Below are 19,942 nucleotides of genomic sequence, written 5' to 3' on the forward strand. Positions count from 1 at the left end.
CTGCTGTGGCAGGGGAGAGACCCCCCTCCTTCCCAGCCCCAGAGTGGAGGCTGCAGCGGCAGGGGAGAGAGGGCACACCCATCGCATTAGAAAGGTAAGACTACTGATATTAAAATATGAGTTGTGTGCTTTTATTTGTAGAACAAAAGAACGTGAATTATTATTAAGGGTTTTTTTATATAGTGCTTTTATCCAAAAGCAATAGTTAGCTAATGGTACAAACAACATTTGGAAAGATCATTAAGTGGTCCGCCGAGACTCTCAGCAATTTTCAAGTGGTCCGCGAAAAAAAAAGTTTGAGAACCATTGTACTTATACACATCAAAAAGTTTCACAAAATACTTAATTATATGCACAAAGGTACAGTATCATTCTTACAGTATCATTCTTTAGAAGGCATAATTCATTTCCACAATTGTTGTGTAAACCAATTAGTGACTTTTAATATGTAAACCACTTTTTTTTAACCTATCAGCATATTTAGTAGCATAGAGGTTTTATATTGGATTTACTCATAAAATTTGCCCTTCAAGACAAATGCTACTTTGTTAATGTATTCCAAGTATGAATGCAGACATGCTGAGGATATCAATACTTATATCTGATGTTTTGTAAAGATTTATTGAACCAAAAGAAACAAGAAAATCATATTTGTATTTCTTTAGCTACTCCTGTGAAATATTTGTGCTATGAAAGTTATTACCTTGGATTACTTATGAGTAATCAAAGACATTTTATTGTAATGCATTCAACATCAATGCTATATCAAAATCACTTTTTATGTACAGGTTTGCTTATATTTATTAGGAACTTATTGGAATTCCTTTGACAATTTGCTTTGAAGGTTGTCAGAGTCAAAAGCAACCAAGACTACAGTAACTTTGTGTATAAGAGATTGTAACCTATTCACCAAAACAAATGGCTACATCCAAAATTGTTAATTGACATTCTGTAAAGACATGGAAATGTTCTGGACTCAGAGCAGAAGAATCTGCCTCTGAAATTTGTGAGGTGGCCACTTGGTCATCTCCTTATATTTTGATCTGCCATTGTATCTGTTTCTCTTCTGCTGACGTTTGTTGGCTATTAGATGTTCCAAAAGCTACTATCAGGCAAGCTCACTCCTCTGACTCTCTGCTCTCAACATCTGTTTTCTATAATTGTCACTTTGTAGGATGGGAGAAGAGGGAATGAACAAGGGGAATGAGTAACAAGGGATAAGTAATTCTGTTTGTTGCATTTTCTCTCTTCCCAGCCTATATCACGTCTCTCTCTACTTGGAAGCGTTTCTTGGTTTATTTTTTCCCCTTAATTTCTCATCCATTACTTTGGTCTGGAAATGTTTAACTTGAAAGGAAATTGGTAGATAGGTTCTTTATATACTAGTTTTGACTGATGGAGCTTTTGCCTTATTGCTTGCTGTGGTGACCCAGCCAGGCTAGACTATGCTAACTGTGAGAGACAAAGGCAAAGCCAAAAAGGGATAATTTTAAATGTTTAAAATTTTATAAGGGAAACCCACAAAATTGTATCAGGAGCATCAATAATATTGAATATTACCAAAGACTTACTAGTTATAATAATAAACTATAGGTTACCCAACCTTTGTGAGCTTGTACATGCAGTGCAGTTAGTGCCAAATGCATTGCTAGTAACAAGAACGAGAGAGATTACTTAACAATATACTGTGCTACTTCAGAGAAGAATTAACTTTTCCTCTCCTTGGCTGTAAGCCCAGCTCTACTCTTGCTATCCTGTTCTTTATTTCTCTTTGGCTTCACTGTTCCCATGTCTGAACTTCTTTGAATCAAGTTTATCCGCAAGTGGGGCTTCTTCTCCTAGTGGGTCCTCATTTGTCCATTAGACACCTTTGAACTGTACTCCAATAGATGTTCAAACAGTCACTCTCTCTACTCATTTACTGTAGGTCATTTGTGGGTGGGCTTCTCATTTACTATTGGATCGGTTTTCATCTAACGCAGCTTTTTGAGCAATTCCCCTTTTCACCAATTATATTTCCTTTCAGATTTTTCCCTTTATACACTCTCCCCAGTATATCTGTAGATTTTATTTCCCTCTACTTCCTTTCTCTAATACTGCCTGCTCACATACCTAGGTCTATTTTTTCTACTTCTCTGAACCTGAAACCTTTCCTATTTTCCTTCCTTCCTCCTTCTCACTTCCCAGTCCTCTACTTTTATCCTCCTGTTCTTCTTTTATTTTATTGCATCCTCTCCTACCCAGGCACCAGGTTGCATCCGATGAAGTGAGCTGTAGCTCACGAAAGCTTATGCTCAAATAAATTGGTTAGTCTCTAAGGTGCCACAAGTACTCCTTTTCTTTTTGCGAATACAGACTAACACGGCTGCTACTCTGAAACCAGGCACCAGTGTACATGCTACCTCTGCATCTACATTCTTCTCCTTGTCTAACAGATTTTATTTCAACTGCCCCTTCAGGTGGAATCCAAGCACCCTCCCCAGCTTGAGCTCCCCTCTTGTTGGCTCTCTCTCCCCCCAAGATAGCATTCTGTGATGCTGAATCACAGCTGCAGCAGGTGCTAATGCCAGGGTGTGGGTTACTACAATGCTATCTATAATTACTGTTGCAAGCTAAAATGGGAGAAGAAGGAACTATGACAAACAGAATTACTGGTGAATAATTTTCCCATATGAAATCTAGCTTGTCAGTTTTGTTCACTGGCCCTTCATTTAATTTTTTTCTCATCTGAAAAACAAAATTGGAAGTACAGTCAGATTACTTAAAACTTGGCTTGATTTATTAAATGAGGTTATCCAAGACAGCTATACAGATAGCTGGTTTATAAAATAGTAGCTTGACTTTTTTTGTCTAATTTGATTAAGTATCAACAAATGTGACTTGGAAGGATTAAGTAAAGCAACAAGATTTTAAATAGTATTTGCCCTGTTAAGGATTACATTAACCCTCAGGGTCACTTGTGATATGAAAGAAGCAGCCATCTATAGTTCATTAATTGAAAAGCTGCATTATCACAATATGTCATATATCTTTGAAAGTCTTATAAAATTGCCCCAGAATGTATTTTGCTTTTTTTAAAAAAATGCAACTATGCTTTACTTTCTAGACAGAAAACACATTTACAATAATAACCAGAATATCTGACAGTAAATAAACAAAATACTAATTAGGAATTGTTGAATATTAACTGGGATTTGGTGGCAATAAAACCAAAGCATTAGAAAGATTCCTTTGCTTTCAGAAGACGGGATTCCAATCTAGTGATCTTAAAATGGGGTTGAGAGAGGGAAGAAGTACCTTCTCCAGGAGATTGTTCTTCTCTTCATGGACCATAAGAAAGACCCTCTATGGGTGCACCATAGATCCCAAGGATGCAAGTAATGGGTCAGGAGAAGCCACAGTCTATGGCCCTCTTTCCTTCCCAGAGACATAGTTATGCCTAAGTAAATGTAAGTTCACATGTATTTTGCAAAGCATGAGGGTAATTGACCCATAGCACCACAGGATTCTTTGTAGGAGTAGGCATTTTGGCCCCAGTTAATCAAATTTTGGCAATCGTAAGAGTTATCAGACCCAACAGCCACTCTTTCTGGCTGACTGTCAACCTGTTTAAAAATGGAGATAATTGGATTGGCCATTTAGTGCTGCTGGTGTATCTGCATGTTTGCAGAACAGGGCTGGGGGAGAATATCTGAAACTAATGAGAGAATTCATGATTCAACAATGAAAAACAAGGTCTGCAAATGGAAAGGAATATATTACAAACATTTAAAAATGAAAAATTACATATGGAAACTACTTTATATGGAAAAGTGTCACTTTGGTTTAAACTGAATCACTTTTAATTTTTATAAAGGTAAAAATCAATAATTTTAAAATTTGCTGATAAGCGTAATGTAAGAGGCATTGTATTAAAAGAAAAAAAAGGGCCAACTTAAATAGTATACTGACCTGACAGAGGAATGTGGAAGGTTGAAGGCTTCCCTCTTATAGAACAAATTAATTAAAATTCCCTTTGTTGCGTTTCAGACATTAGTTCACACATTTAGTTAATTAACAATACATATACTACAGGTACAATTGGGTGAACAAATTCTTTAAAATGCTACTATTATGCCCCTGTCATAAAGAGGCAATTGTGGATACAGAAAGAGTGAATATTACAGTGCAAAAGAACAGAGAATCATCTTTAAAGCACAACTGAAAAGCACGTTACAGTGTTTAGTATTTGGATCTCCTAAACCCTCAAAGAGATATCACATTTATAACGTTTGTCTAACAAATGTACGTCTGCACATCTCATAGCTTCTGTGGAATTTGGTGCATTCTTTTGAATTTGAAATAGATTGAACTAGATGAAATGTTGACTAACACATACTACTCTGCGGCATATTTCAATAGGCTGCTTGATTTTCAGATAGATGTACACTATAAGCCGTTAAAGATCCCATTCCTAAATCTTTTTCCTGACTTGTTCTATAGACCATTGGAAATATAGATATATGAGATACATTTCTGTATTATTCTGCATTCTTGCCACCAAAAAGGAAATGAATGAAAAGGAAAAAGCATATTAACCATGGTGTATTCTATGACAACCTAATATATATATATATATATATTATATATATCATTAGGTTGTCATAGAATACACAATGGTTATATATATATATATATATATATATATCTGGACCCAGGGAAAAGAAGCCCTTGAGGAATTCCACCATTATTTCAACAATTTCCATCCCACCATCAACCTCAGCCTGGACCAGTCCACACAAGAGATTCATTTCCTGGACACAACGGTGCTAATAAGAGATGGTCACATAACCACCACCCTATACCGGAAACCTACTGACCGCTATGCTTACCTACATGCCTCCAGCTTTCATCCAGACCACACCACACGATCCATTGTCTATAGCCAAGTTCTACAATACAGCCACATTTGCTCCAACCCCTCAGACAGAGACAAACACCTATAAGATCTCTATCAAGGCTTTCTTAAAACTACAATACCCACCTGCTGAAGTGAAGAAACAGATTGACAGAGCCAGAAGAGTACCCAGAAGTTACCTACTACAGGACAGGCCCAACAAAGAAAATAACAGAACGCCACTAGCCATCGCCTTCAGCCCCCAACTAAAACCTCTCCAACGCATCATCAAGGATCTACAACCTATCCTGAAGGATGACCCATCACTCTCACAGATCTTGGGAGACAGGCCAGTCGTTGCTTACAGTCAGCCCCCTAACCTGACACCCCCTAACCTGACACCATCATAGTGCTTAATCACATCAGCCACACTATCAGAGGCTCGTTCACCTGCACATCTACCAATGTGATATATGTCATCATGTGCCAGCAATGCCTTTCTGCCATGTACATTGGTCAAACTGGACAGTCTCCACGTAAAAGAATAAATGGACACAGATCAGACGTCAAGAATTATAACATTCAAAAACCAGTTGGAGAACACTTCAATCTCTTTGGTCACTCGATTACAGACCTAAAAGTGGCAATTCTTCAACAAAAAAATTTCAAAAACAGACTCCAACGAGAGACTGCTGAATTGGAATTAATTTGCAAACTGGATACAATTAACTTAGGCTTGAATAAAGACTGGGAGTGAATGGGTCATTACACAAAGTAAAACTATTTCCCCATGTTTATTCCCTCCCCCCCCCCACGGTTCCTCACACATTGTTGTCAACTGCTGGAAATGGCCCACCTTGATTATCACTACAAAAGGTTTGTTTTTTTTCCTCTCCTGCTGGTAATAGCTCACCTTACCTGATCACTCTCGTTACAGTGTGTATGGTAACACCCACTGTTTCATGTTCTCTGTGTATATAAAATCTCCCCACTGTATTTTCTAATGCATGCATCCGATTTCTTTCTCTACCACAAAGTCCTACAGAGGAAACTCTGAAGCAGAGGGGAAGGAAGGCAGGTAGTGGAGCACTCATAAGGACAGAGATCTCAAAGAAATCCAGTTACTGCACAAGGTGAGTAACAGCTCCATCTTCTTCGAGTAGTGCCCCTGTGGGTACTCCACTTCAGGTGACTCCCTAAGTAATAACCCCCTGTCAAGGTTCCTCCCCCACTCTGAACTCTAGGGTACAGATGTGGGGACCTGCATGAAAAAAACCTCCTAAGCTTATCTTTACCAGCTTAGGTCAAAACTTCCCCAAGGTACAAAATATTCCACCCGTCGTCCTTGGAATGGCCGCTACCACCACCAAACTAATACTGGTTAGTGGGGAAGAGCTGTTTGGACGCGTCTTTCCCCCCAAAATACTTCCCAAAACCTTGCACCCCACTTCCTGGACAAGGTTTGGTAAAAAGCCTCACCAATTTGCCTAGGTGACTACAGACCCAGACCCTTGGATCTTAAGAACAATGAACAATCCTCCCAACACTTGCACCTCCCCTTTCCTGGGAAATGTTGGATAAAAAGCCTCACCAATTTGCATAGGTGACCACAGACCCAAACCCTTGGATCTGAGAACAATGAAAAAGCATTCAGTTTCTTACAAGAAGACTTTTAATAAAAATAGAAGTAAATAGAAATAAAGAAATCCCCCCTGTAAAATCAGGATGGTAGATATCTTACAGGGTAATTAGATTCAAAAACATAGAGAACCCCTCTAGGCAAAACCTTAAGTTACAAAAAAGATACACAGACAGAAATAGTTATTCTATTCAGCACAATTCTTTTCTCAGCCATTTAAAGAAATCATAATCTAACACATACCTAGCTAGATTACTTACTAAAAGTTCTAAGACTCCATTCCTGGTCTATCCCCAGCAGAAACCAGCATATAGACAGACACACAGACCCTTTGTTTCTCTCCCTCCTCCCAGCTTTTGAAAGTATCTTGTCTCCTCATTGGTCATTTTGGTCAGGTGCCAGCGAGGTTACCTTTAGCTTCTTAACCCTTTACAGGTGAGAGGAGCTTTCCCCTGGCCAGGAGGGATTTCAAAGGGGTTTACCCTTCCCTTTATATTTATGACACCCCCTTAAGGAGGTGGTAGATTCAGAAAAGAGTCCAGCGCTGAAGAGAACTATGTTGCCTACTGCAGCATTCAATCTAGCAGCACGAACCAAAGTGCAATGGCTGAAAAAAGTATGCACCGAAGTCCACATTGCAAGTTTACAAATCTCAGCAACTGGAATGTCCTTGAATAGGGCTACAGAGGTAGACTGTGATCTAGTAGAATGTGCACTCCCTCGTAGGGGAAATTGAGCATCAGACAAACCATACCAAGTCATAATACATCGAAAGATCCCTTTAGAGAGTCTGTGTGTAGAGATAATGGATCCCCTAGACCTAACCACAAGAGAAACAAAATGTCTAGGGGACTTCCTGAATGGTCTGGTTCTGTCCAAGTAAAAGGCCAATGCCCTCTAAACATCTAGTGTATGGAAGGTAGTGTTCTCTGTAGACTGATGCAGCTTAGGAAAGAAAACTGGAAGATGAATAGTCCGGTTAATATGAAACTCAGAAGAAACTTTAGGTAAAAATTTTGGATGGGGTCATAATGATACCGTCTTCTGGCAGAACATAGTAAATGTAGGGCCTATTAAATAGAGCCCCTACTAAATAGAGCCCCAATCTTTCCAAACCTTCACAAAGAAGTGATGGGCACCAAAAAGGCTGTTTTCATAGACAAATTTAACAGAGAACATGTAGCTAGTGGCTCAAAAGGTTGTTTCATGAAACAATTAAGAACAAGGTTTAGATCCAAAGCGGAGCAGGCTCTCTAGCCTGCAGACAAAGGATCACAAGACCTTTCAGCAAAAAGAAAAGGAGTACTTGTGGCACCTTAAGAGACTAAGAAATTTAGTCTCTCAGGTGCCACAAGTACTCCTTTTCTTTTTGCAGATACAGACTAACACAGCTGCTACTCAAAGACCTTTCAGGAATCTTGAAGTGGTCAGATGTGTGAAAACTAAGAAACCTTCCACTGGCCAGCAGTAACTTGTTATTGACAAGTATCAGAGGGGTAGCTGTGTTTGCCGCTTTTACAGAACCAGACTAAGAGTCCTGTGGCATCTTATAGACTAAAAGATGTATTAGAGCATAAGCTTTCATGGTTGCATGCATTTTTGTCCGATGCATGTATACACCCACAAAAGCTTATGCTTCAATACGTCTGTTAGTCTATAAGGTTCCACAGGACTCTTTGCCGCTTTTGTTATTGACACTAAGTGAACGTTGACTGAACCTTGATTTGAGAGACCTGATGTTTTCAATTTCAACAGATAATCCAAGATTGTAGAAAGAGACAACTGGACAGGTGACATATGACAACAGTTACACTAAGGATGATATCTTCTTCATTTCTGAAGGAAAGTGAGTCTTGTAGATTCCTTCCTGTTATTTAAGAGCACATACTCCTGATGAACAGGATGCCTTAAGTCCCAAGAACTATTGAGGGCCCATGGTTGGAGTTGCAGAACATTCAAATTGGGGTGAAGTGTTGGACCCGCATTCTGAGACAACAGTTGAGAACTGATCGGGAGCCACCATGGAGGGCAAGAGATGAGTCTGATGATGTAAGGAAACCAAACTTGTCTTGGTGAAGTTGGTGCGATCAAAATGGCCCAGGCTTGGTCCTACTTGATCTTGTTGAGAACCTTTAAAAGCAACAGAGTTGATAGATATGCATAAAAACCCCAACCTTTGTCCATGTAATAAGAAAAAACATCTACAAGAGATTGCAGATTGAATCCTCCTTTGGAACAAAATTTTCTGCACTTCATGGTGGCTGCAGTATGACGTGGTTGATCTCTGGAAACCCCCTAATTAGGAATATTTTGTTGAGAACTTGAGAATCCCATTCATAATTTAGGGGAAAATGTCTGCTGAAGTTGTCTGCCATGGTGTATTGCATACCCGAGAAATAAGAAGCTGAAATGACTATCTGGTTGGCAATGCACCAATTCCAAAGCTTAACTGCTTCAGTGCAGAGCAACAGGGAAGAAGAAGTTATTCACCTTGTGCAGTAACAATGGTTCTTTAAGATATGTGTTTCTATGGGTGCTCCACTGTAGGTGTGCTTGCTTCCCTGAGCTGCTGATCGGAGAATTTTGGACAGCACATGCACTACCTCTCCTCGTGCCCTGCCACGAAGTTAGCCAATGCATGTGGGCTAACCCCCCCCCCCAGCTCCTTGTCTACCGCAGAGTCATAGACAAGAACTCTGAAGTAGAGGGGAGGAGGGTGGGCTGTGAATCACCCAGAGGGACACACATCTCTAAGAACCACTGTTAGTGCACAAGGTGAGTAACTTCTTTTTTTTTTCCCCTGAGTAGTGTCCCTAAGAGGGCTCCCCTGTAGGTGACTTCTGATCAGTATCCCTACTGGAGGGCTGGGGCTTTGGAGTTTGGTCAGTTACAGATGACAGTACTGTGGAGCCAAAGATCACATCAGATCACATAGTGTTCTGTGAAGGTATGGACTGACATCCATGTTGCCGCTCTACAGATTTCTCACATGGGGACATTCTTGAAGAAAGCAATGGTGAGGAGATCGACCTCATGGAGTGTGCACAAATCCTATTTGGAGGGATCACTCTTATGCAGTTTGAGACCCATTCGGAGAGAGTCTCTGGGCTGAAACTGCTGAGCCCTTGGATCTTTCCGCAATAGAGAGGAAAAGTTTAGGAGACTTCCTGAAAGCCTTTGTCCTATCCAGGTAAAAGGTTAGGGCTCTCTTCACATCTAGTGCATGTAATATAGCCTTCCTATTCTCTTGGTGAAGCTTGGGGTAGAAGGCTAGAAGATGAATCAATTGGTTCATGTGGAATGGGGAGGTTACCTGAGGGATGAATTTGGATGTGGCCTGAGAGTAACCTTGTGCTGAAAGAATATTGTGTAAGGAGGACGTGCCATCAGAGCTGTTCTTTCTCCTATTCTCCTAGCCAAGGTGATTGCTATCAGGAAGGCTGTTTTCACTGAGAGATGTGTAAGCGAACAGGTGGCCATAAGTTTGAAGGGAGGCCTAGTCAGGCCTCTCAATACCAGGTTTGAGTCCCATGTGGGGATAGGAAGTCGGGGTTGTGGGGAAAGGTTAACTCTATCCGTGAGGAATCTTTTAGTGGTCGGGTGTGATAGCATTAAGTATCCCTCTACTTGTTGGGGAGGGCGGCTACAGCTGCTTGGTGGACGCTGAGAGATAGTCCCAATCTTTTTAGGGTCAGTATATAGTTAAGGATCTTTGGCAGAGCCATGGATTTTGGGGAGATTTTCTGGGAAGTTCACCAAATCTGGAACCTGGACCATTTTTGCAAGTAAGTATGGCAGGTTGAGGACAGTGTGATCTCATGGGCGATACACCAATTCCATAGTCTCATCACTTCCACACAGAGGGAGGCTGACCTGGCTCCCCCTTGTCAGTTTATGTAGTACATACATGCCATATGGTCTGTAAGGACTCTAGTGTGTGATCCCTTGATTAGTGAAAGGAAATGGGCACTGCCCTTAGCTCGAGGAGGTTGATATGAAGGGATATCTCCATTGATGACCACCTGCCTGGTGTTCTGAGGTTGTTTAGACTCCATCCTATGAGCGTTGTGTTGGTAGTGAAAAGCAATGATGTGGGGGAGGGGGTTGTGAAAAGGGGATCCCCCTACAAACATTGGCTGGGTCTTTCCACCAGTCAAAGAAGTTTTTGATCCTGTGGATAGTGACAGAGTTGTCTAGTCTGCACTCTGTTGCTGTTTGGTCTGTAAATTGAGCTGAACTACATATTTCTTATTTACTGCTGTGCCCGCTGCTATATGCCGAGGGTCCTACCAAATTACCAGCCATTTAAAACATGTCATGGACTGTGAAATCTGGTCTTTTTTTGTACTTTTACCCTAATACAGATTTCAAGGGGGAGACCAGCATTTCTCAAACAGGAGGTCCTGACCCAAAAGGGGTTGAGGGTGAGGGGGTTGCAAGGTTATTGTAAGGGTGTCATGGTATTGCCACCCTTCTGTGCTGTCTTCAGAGCTGGGGGGACAGAGAGTGGTGGCTGCTGCCTGAGGGCCCAGCTCTGAAGACACCGGTGCAGAAGTAAGCGTAGCAACAACATACCATGCCGTCCTTATTTCTGTGCTGCTGCTGGCAGTAAGCATAACCTTCAGAGCTGCGGTCCTGGCTAGCAGCCGCTGCTCTCTGGCCACCCAACTCTGAAGTCAGTGCCGCTGTCAGCAGCAGTGCAGATTTAAGGGTGGCAATGTGGAGATCCCCGTACAATAACCTTGTGACCACCCCACAACCCCCTTTGGGGTCAGGACCCCTCCAGTTACAACATCATGAAAACTGAGATTTAAATATCTGAAATAATGAAATTTATGATTTTTAAAATCATATGACTGTAATACTGCCCAAAATGGACTGTGAATTTGGTACATATGCCCCAATAGTAGAAAGCAGTGTCTACCTGATATTTTTGGGCTCTTTTGAATGGCCTCTACAAGTGTGGCCAAGGAGAAGAATCTGTGTTGAGGTAGGAGAGCTCTGTCCTGTACCTAGTCGAGGTCGACCCATATAAATTCCAGGCACTGTACCGGAAAGATGGCTGATTTCTGGGCATTGCTCTAAACACCCAGCTCCATGATTGCAGATTGCAGATTTGGTGTTTTGATTGCAGATTTGGTGACTTGGAGAGCCTCTTGGAGAGAACAGGCTATGAGGAGGCAATTATCCAGGTAGGGGTAAATCATGATCCCTTGGGAGCATAAGTGTACTGCCATTCCTGGGAGAACCTTGGAGATTACTCTCAGAGCAGATGATAGTACCAAGGGGAGAACTTTGTACTGGTAATGTTCTTGTCCCAGAGTATATCTGAGGAACCGTCTGTGAGATGGTAGGACTGAGATATGCAAGTAGGCGTCCTGAAGGTTGAGGGCTGAAAATCAGTCTTCCTGTTCCAACACTGGAATACTCATATCTAGTGTGACCGACTTGAATTTTTGAGCTTTGACAAACTTGTTGAGTGCTCTGACATCTATTATGGGTCTCCAATCTCCCTTCCTGTTGGGTATTAGGAAATAATGAGAATAAAAAACTTTGCCTCATACATATTGAGGTACTGGTTCCATGGCTTCTAACTGGAGGAGACAATCTATCTCTTGTCGTAGTAAACTCTTGTGAGAAGGGTTCCTGAAGAGTGATGGTTGTAGTAAACTCTTGTGAGAAGGGTCCCTGAAGAGTGATGGGGAAGGGTGTTGTGGAGAGGGACGGGAGGTAAAATGGATGGAATACCCATTGCAAACAATCTCCAGGACTCATCAGTCTGATGTTATGTGTTACAAGTGCTGCAAAACATTACAAGACAGTAGCCTAATAGGTGGGAAGCAGTGGTCAGCTGTAGCGGTTGGGGGAAGTAGTCCGTTAATGCCTTGACCAACACGTTAAAATTGGTGCTTGGAATTAGATGGTTGTGACATGGAAGACTGTGGGCCAGATGGTTTACACCTAAGGAACTTAGATTTTTTTACTCTGGGGTTCGTAATAGCACTGAGTTTGGTATTGGGAGGTGCATGATTTGTGCTGGGGATGCAGACTAAATTTCCCCTTCTGTCCAGGCGTGCAGATATCCAACAAATAGAGAGTGGCCCTGGAATCTTTAAAGGTATGTCGGGAGGTGTCCGTCTCATCCACAACTAGCTTTGTGCCTTCAAAGGGAATGTATTCGATGGTCAACTGCACCTCTTTGGGGAAGCCCAAAAAGTGTAACTATGACATATGCCGCATAACCACCACTGTGGAGATGGACTGGGCTGCTGTATCAGCTGTGTTGAGAGCAGACTGTAGCACTGGCTTGGCCACTAGCTAGTATATCTTTTGTGCTCTCGCTCTCTATGAGTAAAGTGTGATTGGTTTAGAATTCCTTTTGCAAAGTCAGTCTTCTTGGTTCATAAGAACATAAGAATGCCCATGCTGGGCCAGAATAAAGGTCCATCGAGCCCAGTATCCTGTCTTCTGACAGGATCCAATGCCACGTGCCCCAGAGGGAATGAACAGAACAGGTAATCATCAAGTGATCCATTCCCTGTTGCTCATTCCCAGCTTCTGGCAAACAGAAGCTAGGGACATCATCCCTGCCCATTCTGGCTAACAGCAATTGATGGACCTATCCTCCATGAATTTATCTAGTTCTTTTTTGAACCCTGTTATAATCTTGGCCTTCACAACATCTTCTGGCAAAGAGTCCCACAGGTTGACTGTGCATTGTGTGAAGAAATACTTCCTTTTGTTTGCTTTAAACCTGCTGCCTATGAATTTCATTTGGTAATCAGGCTGAAAAGTCCCAGTCTTATTAATCTCTCCTCATACAGAAGCCGTTCCATACCCCTAATCGTTTTTGTTGCCCTTTTCTGAACCTTTTCCAATTCCAAATATATCTTTTTTGAGATGAGGCGACCACATGTGCACGCAGTTTCAAGATGTGGGCTTACCATGGATTTATATAGAGGCAATATGATATTTTCTGTCTTATTATCTATCCCTTTCTTAATGATTCCCAACGTTCTGTTCGCTTTTTTGACTGCTGCTGCACATTGAGTGGATGTTTTCAGAGAACTATCTACAATAAGTCCAAGATCTCTTTCTTGAGTGGTAACAGCTAATTTAGACCCCTTCATTTTGTATGTACAGTTGGGATTATGTTTTCCAATGTGTATTACTTTGCAATTGTCAACATTTAATTGCATCTGCCATTTTGTTGCCCAGTCACCCAGTTCTGAGAGATTCTTTTGTAGATCTTCACAGTCTGCTTGGGACTTAACTATCTTCAGTAGTTTTGTATCACCTGCAAATTTTGCCACCTCACTGTTTACCCCTTTTTCCAGATCATTTATGAATATGTTGAATAGGACTGGTCCCAGTACAGACTCCTGGGGGCACTACTATTTACCTCTCTCCATTCTGAAAACTGACCATTTATTCCTATCCTTTGTTTCCTATCTTTTAACCAGCTACCAGTCCATGAGAGCACCTTCCCTCTTAACCCATGACAGCTGACTTTGCTAAAGAGCCTTCGGTGAGGGACCTTGTCAAAGGATTTCTGAAAATCTAAGTACACTATATCCACTGGATCCCCCTTGTCCACATCTTTGTTGACCCCCTGAAAGAATTCTCGTAGATTGGTGAGGCATGATTTCCCTTTACAAAAACCATGTTGACTCTTCCCCCAACAAATTATGTTCATCTATATATCTGACAATTTTGTTCTTTACTATAGTTTCAACCAGTTTGTCCGATACTGAAGTCAGGCTTAGGGTTCTGAAGTGGTCTTAGGCCTAGGTTGTCTGGAATGTATGGCCCTACTTCTGAGAGGGGTACCTGGCAGAGAGCTTATGTCCTGGAAGTGAACCTAGAGGCCAAAGAGACAGTGGCTGAAGCCTACTCAGAAACAATGAAGAATTAAAGCACACGGTCCAGTGTATGGGTCCAAAAATAGCAGCCATGTCAGTGTCCAGCACAGGAGCTCAGCCAGGTTTAATGAACCAAAATCTTAAGTCAGAACTCTTCTGAATTAAGGACTGTAAAGAAAATTATATAGACTCATGCTGGGAATTCTCTTGTTGGGGAATTAATTATATCACCTTGATCAGAAGAACATGTTCTGTACTCACTTACATTGGGGCCTTTTTTTATGGATTTTGAGACACTGGCTGCTCAAAGGCATGTCTTAGTTTCTTTACTGTGATTTCTACTATGCATTTCTACCAAGCAATTTTTTCTACCTTGATTTCTATAGTGCTAAACAGATAGACACTTTAAAAAGGAAGCTGATAATGGGGTCCACACAGTGTCATTCTTCTGAATAACATCTTTAATCTATCTTCATCACAACCAATGAGATCTGACCCTCAACTCAGGAACAAATAGTCGTGCTTACTCAAAAGAAAACAGTAACACCAGAAAATATAACATAAAAGCTTAAAATTTTAATTAGTTATCTGTAAGTCACTATTATGGAAAATGATCTGTAACAACTATCTAAAAATTAAGTTTAAATTTAGCAAGTACAATGAAATTTGAAGTTAGAAAAGCACAGCATATGACTGAGGGAGACTAGAGTTTTTAACCCAGAAATTGTGTTTGAAATGCAAGAAAGCAATTTACAATTTCTGTGCTCTAGGCAGAAGATTTGTAAGAATTCTGTGTATTAACCATGAGCTAAAACTAAATTGACCATCATTGCTTTCAAAGAGTGAGATGCATACAGGCATTCAAATGACCATCCCACCAATCAACAGCAGTACGGAACACATGATGACAGCTACTTTAGCATATTCTCCTGTTCACATATCACCCTGTTCTCTTGATATCGAGAGAGAGAAAGACTTTAGAGCCTTTTTATATAAGTTTATTAAGTCTACTACTTGGATTTAAAAAAAAAAAATCACCAAAAGCATGCTGTGACAGATTGTTCTCAACCTTCAGCTGCTACTGACTTTTACAATATTTGATTTCTCTTTGTTGTAAATTTAACTAGTGTAACAGACCCAGACCAGTGGGGTACAGGAGTCTGGTAGAAGGCAAATATACTGGCCACTGGATGAATAGTTTTCTGTTTCCTGAGTGACCAGAGCAGGGGCTGTGCTGGAGCAATCAGGAACCTCCTAGAAACAATTAAGACAGGGAAGCTAACTAAGACACCTGGAGCCAATTAAGAACATACTAGAATCAATTATGGCAGGCAGACTGATCAGGATACCTGGTTTAAAAAGGACCTCCCATCAGTTAGTGGGGGGAGTGCAAGGAGCAGGGAGTGAGAGGCCAGGGGAAAATGCCCAGGGAGTTGAAGCTGTCACGTAGCTGATGCAGGAGACATTGTAGACAGCTGCTATCCACAGGGCCCTGGGCTGGAACCCAGTGTACAGGGTGGACCTGGATTCCCTCACCCCCCCCCAACTCCTGATCGGACACAGGAGGAGTTGACCTAGTCTGTGAGCAATACCAGAAGGGAAGGTCTAATTTGGAAAGGGATCTGGCCTGTCCCTGACCCACTAGGTGGGGCAACAGAGACTGCGGAGATTGTTCTCCATTTCCCCCATGCTGGCCAGTGACAAGGTTAGCTGAGTGAACGGCAGGTTTGAGCCTCTAGCAGAAGCGGCCAAACTGAGGACTGCCATGAACCTCTGAGACAAGCAAATCCTCCAAAAACCACAGGACCCACCAAGGCAGAGGAGGAACTTTGTCACACTAGATATTTATGTCTACACAAGTCCTTTATCCCATTATAATTAACCTGCTGCTCCTACCAGATTTGGTCAATAATGCCACAATTCAGTGTTTGACAATACAGTTGCTTCATATACTAGCAAATTTGACGTCACTGAAGGAATTACGCAGGAGAGCATGCTGACTATACAAGACAATGTTTCTTTTGAAAAAGACAGACGTCTTTGTACTCAGAAATTTTAGGAAAGTAGATAAAAATTAATCTCAAATGGATTCTAGTGAAATATATATCTTTCAAGTTTGACTCCATGGGGTTCAGAGGTGCTTGCAAGTCGAGCAAGAGAACTGAAGAAAAGAAAAAAAGCATGACATTAAGACAGAAATCCAAGATCATTTTAGGAAGGAACTTGGAATTAGTATGTAATGGTACAGATTCCTTGTATAAGGGACTGAATTAGTCAGAATAAAAGTTTTGTATTTGCAAATTCTAAAAATATTACCAGTGAAATAGTATGTGTGCACCTTCCAAAACTCATGAAAATCCATTAAAACAATAAGAAAACATTTAAGCTATTTACTAACAATTTTCAAACTTAAGGTACAAAAGGGAAATGTAACATGACGCTGGATGCTTCAAACACACTCAAAAATAGACATTATTCAGCTAAAATGTGTTACTGATGTTATAAAAATGCAACATAAAACTAGAGGATACTAAGTCAACTTTCTCAGATACAGGATTATGAATATTTCCATTTTTTCCTCCACTTTAAACCACTATTCTTTATACTTCCTTATGGGGAATGCATTTTGTGGTCTGATTTTTAAAAGTATTAAAACATCAGTGACCATCAGTACAGTAAGGGGACAAGTTTAATCCGTTTTGAAAATATAGTTTCCAAAATATTACATATATTGCTTTAAAATATATTTGGGTAAGAAACAGCAGACTGATTTGTGATGCTTTTGGTCTCACCTAAGCCATTCACTTAAGCCCATAAAAACAGAAGAAAGTTTTGTAATAAATCATAATGATATTTGTTATGAAGTGTTTTATTGTGTTAAAACACTTGTCAAAATACCCTTCAAATTATTTTTTTCATAAATATTGTAGATATTGTTTGACAATAATATATAGTTTTCTCTTGAATCAAACTGACAGCTTAAGAAAGCATATTTAAGCCACCTGAGATGTCACAAAGAAGGCAGACATCATAGACTTTGCTAATTTTTCTTGGGTACCTATTTAATGGACACTAAATGCCAAGCTTACTACTATAGATAAAAATATTTGAAAAGAAGGTGACAGGCCACATAATATAGGGATCATGTACTCCCACCTCTGACATTGTATACCCTTATATAGGGTTCAGAGTCTGTTAGAGATAAGAGGATTTAGTGCCTCGCTTTGGCATTCTAATAAATGTAATGAGCAGTGTTGAAAGTCTCTAGAGTGAGTTGCATCTTCCCTTCTTCTAATAGAAGGAAAGTTGGCAATAAATGGGGCCTTTGATGGAAGACAGGGGAAGGGGGGACGTTCGTGGAAGGCTGTGAAATGGTATATCCAAGGCATCACTGAGGTTATAAAAGGAGCTTAGGCGGCCCCATGGAAAATTATGGTTCAGTAGTTAAAGAATGGTTTCAGAGGAACAGCCGTGTTAGTCTGTATTCGCAAAAAGAAAAGGAGTACTTGTGGCACCTTAGAGACTAACCAATTTATTTGAGCATGAGCTTTCGTGAGCTGTAGCTGTAGCTCACGAAAGCTCATGCTCAAATAAATTGGTTAGTCTCTAAGGTGCCACAAGTACTCCTTTTCTTTTTAGTTAAAGAATCTTTCCTTTGATTTCCTGATGTAGCAGCCATTTAATATTATGTTAAAACATTACCTACTTTGATATGCAGGACATTTTCATATTGTGAATAGTGCATTACTTATTTTTTCCCTAAAATAATAATAGCAACAATAACAATAATACTATCTAGTTTATATAGAGCTTTTCATCAGTAGATCTCAAAGAACTTTACAAAGGACTTCAGCATCATTACCTTAATTTTACAGGTGGGGAAATAAAAATGTGTATGCTTGGAAGAATTAAATGTTTATCAGCAAATGCTGATAAATGTTGAAATCACTATATACACAAACAAACAAAAAAAATATTTCCATCAGTAATAAGTGAAATTTACAGATAGGCAAAGCAAGAAAAATTGCTGCTTGAGAATTAATTAGGGTTTGATTTAAGGCTATTTACTGTGTACATTTTGATGTGTGATGTTGACAATTTTTTGGTTTAATGGTTCTAAAAATAACTTTTTGAATATCAGTTTCTCCTGTCATTAAATAATTATTCTCTGACCCACCACCTCCATTGTCTGACCACCCATAATTTCCAGGAACTGAGAAAAATGCAATTAACAAAAAAAATTCTTAACACACATAATTTTTGACAACTGTGAAAATTTAAAATCTATATAAATATAGAAAAAAAGCTTAAAACCAAACACTGATATCTGTCAAAATGATAAAAAATAAAAATTGAGTTCTGCCAAGCCTAAAAATGAGGCCGTTTGTCTCTTTACATGAATTGAGAAACAGAACAACTTTCCAACCCTCAGAAATTTTCACTTGCTTTCTGTCCTTTCATAATCCAGTGCAAGATTTCCTTCTATGCTTCAAGTTTTTCAGTAAACTTTAAGACCCCTCTAATCTACTTAAATAGATGTTTATAAAATGGTTTCAAGTGTCATGGTTGTGGTACCCATGTACACCGGGTACAAGCTTGTTAAACACATTTTTTTAAAGCATTCACAATCAGGTTGGAATATGTGTACTTGCTTAATTTTGTCAATCTAAAAGGAATCAGGGAGTCAGCTGTGTACCCACTCAAAGAGATTAGCTGAACGTTTTATCTCTGTGTATAAAACATGCACGATTTTATGGTTCAATGAGCTCCCCATTTTTTTTTTTTTTGCAGTGTAGACAGGACCTTAATAAAAAACGCAATATAAACACACAGACAAAACTCATAGTTCCTTTTCAGCCTGCCCAACTGGGGGTGAAACAGCCTGCCCAACTGGGGGTGAAATCCTGGCTCTACTGAAATCAAAGGGAGTTTTGCCATTGACTTCAATGGTGCTAGGATTGCACAGTTGTTCCTAAGTAACTACTAGCTATTTCAAATGCTATTTGCAGACTCATCACTTCTACCTAACTTAAGACTCCTATAGTCCTATATTATTTTATGAAACAATCTCTGACTCCCTGTTTCATGGTACAAGACTGTACTTCTCATATCTCAAAACTTTGACACTGTACATCTCATACCTGTCCTGCCAGATGAAAGATGTTACCTGGATTATTTGATGTAATCTACAGTACATAGTTCACTATTATTTGCATATATGGTACAGATTAATTTACTCTGATATTTTGGTAAAAGTGGGGCTATAGAAAACTAACTTTGGACTTTATAAACCATTGGGATCGTTATTCTGCCCAATCAGACATTATCAAACTTTTTCATAGTATGGATCACATCTTAGTAGAGATATCCTTTCACTTATACACACGAATATATAAACTAAGCAAACTATTTATCATTCAGGCTAGGAAAGCAGAAAGGTAGATAGATAGATAGATTATTTTTATCTTTAAATACGTGGAAACCATGCAGACAATATATTGATGAGCATCATATTCAGTAGACACATTTAAAATGTTCATTCAAGTTCTAGACATATTACTGGTT

General features: G+C 40.0%; 1 protein-coding gene across 7 annotated transcripts in view; it reads right to left on the reverse strand.

The window, feature by feature from the left end:
- Positions 1-19,942, reverse strand: part of TBC1D32 (TBC1 domain family member 32) — a 180,926-nt gene that overhangs the window by 92,414 nt on the left and 68,570 nt on the right. The gene's annotated exons all lie outside the window — the stretch shown is intronic.

Source organism: Caretta caretta, chromosome 3 (assembly GCF_965140235.1).
Source record: "Caretta caretta isolate rCarCar2 chromosome 3, rCarCar1.hap1, whole genome shotgun sequence".
In the NCBI taxonomy this organism is placed as follows: Eukaryota; Metazoa; Chordata; order Testudines; family Cheloniidae; genus Caretta; species Caretta caretta.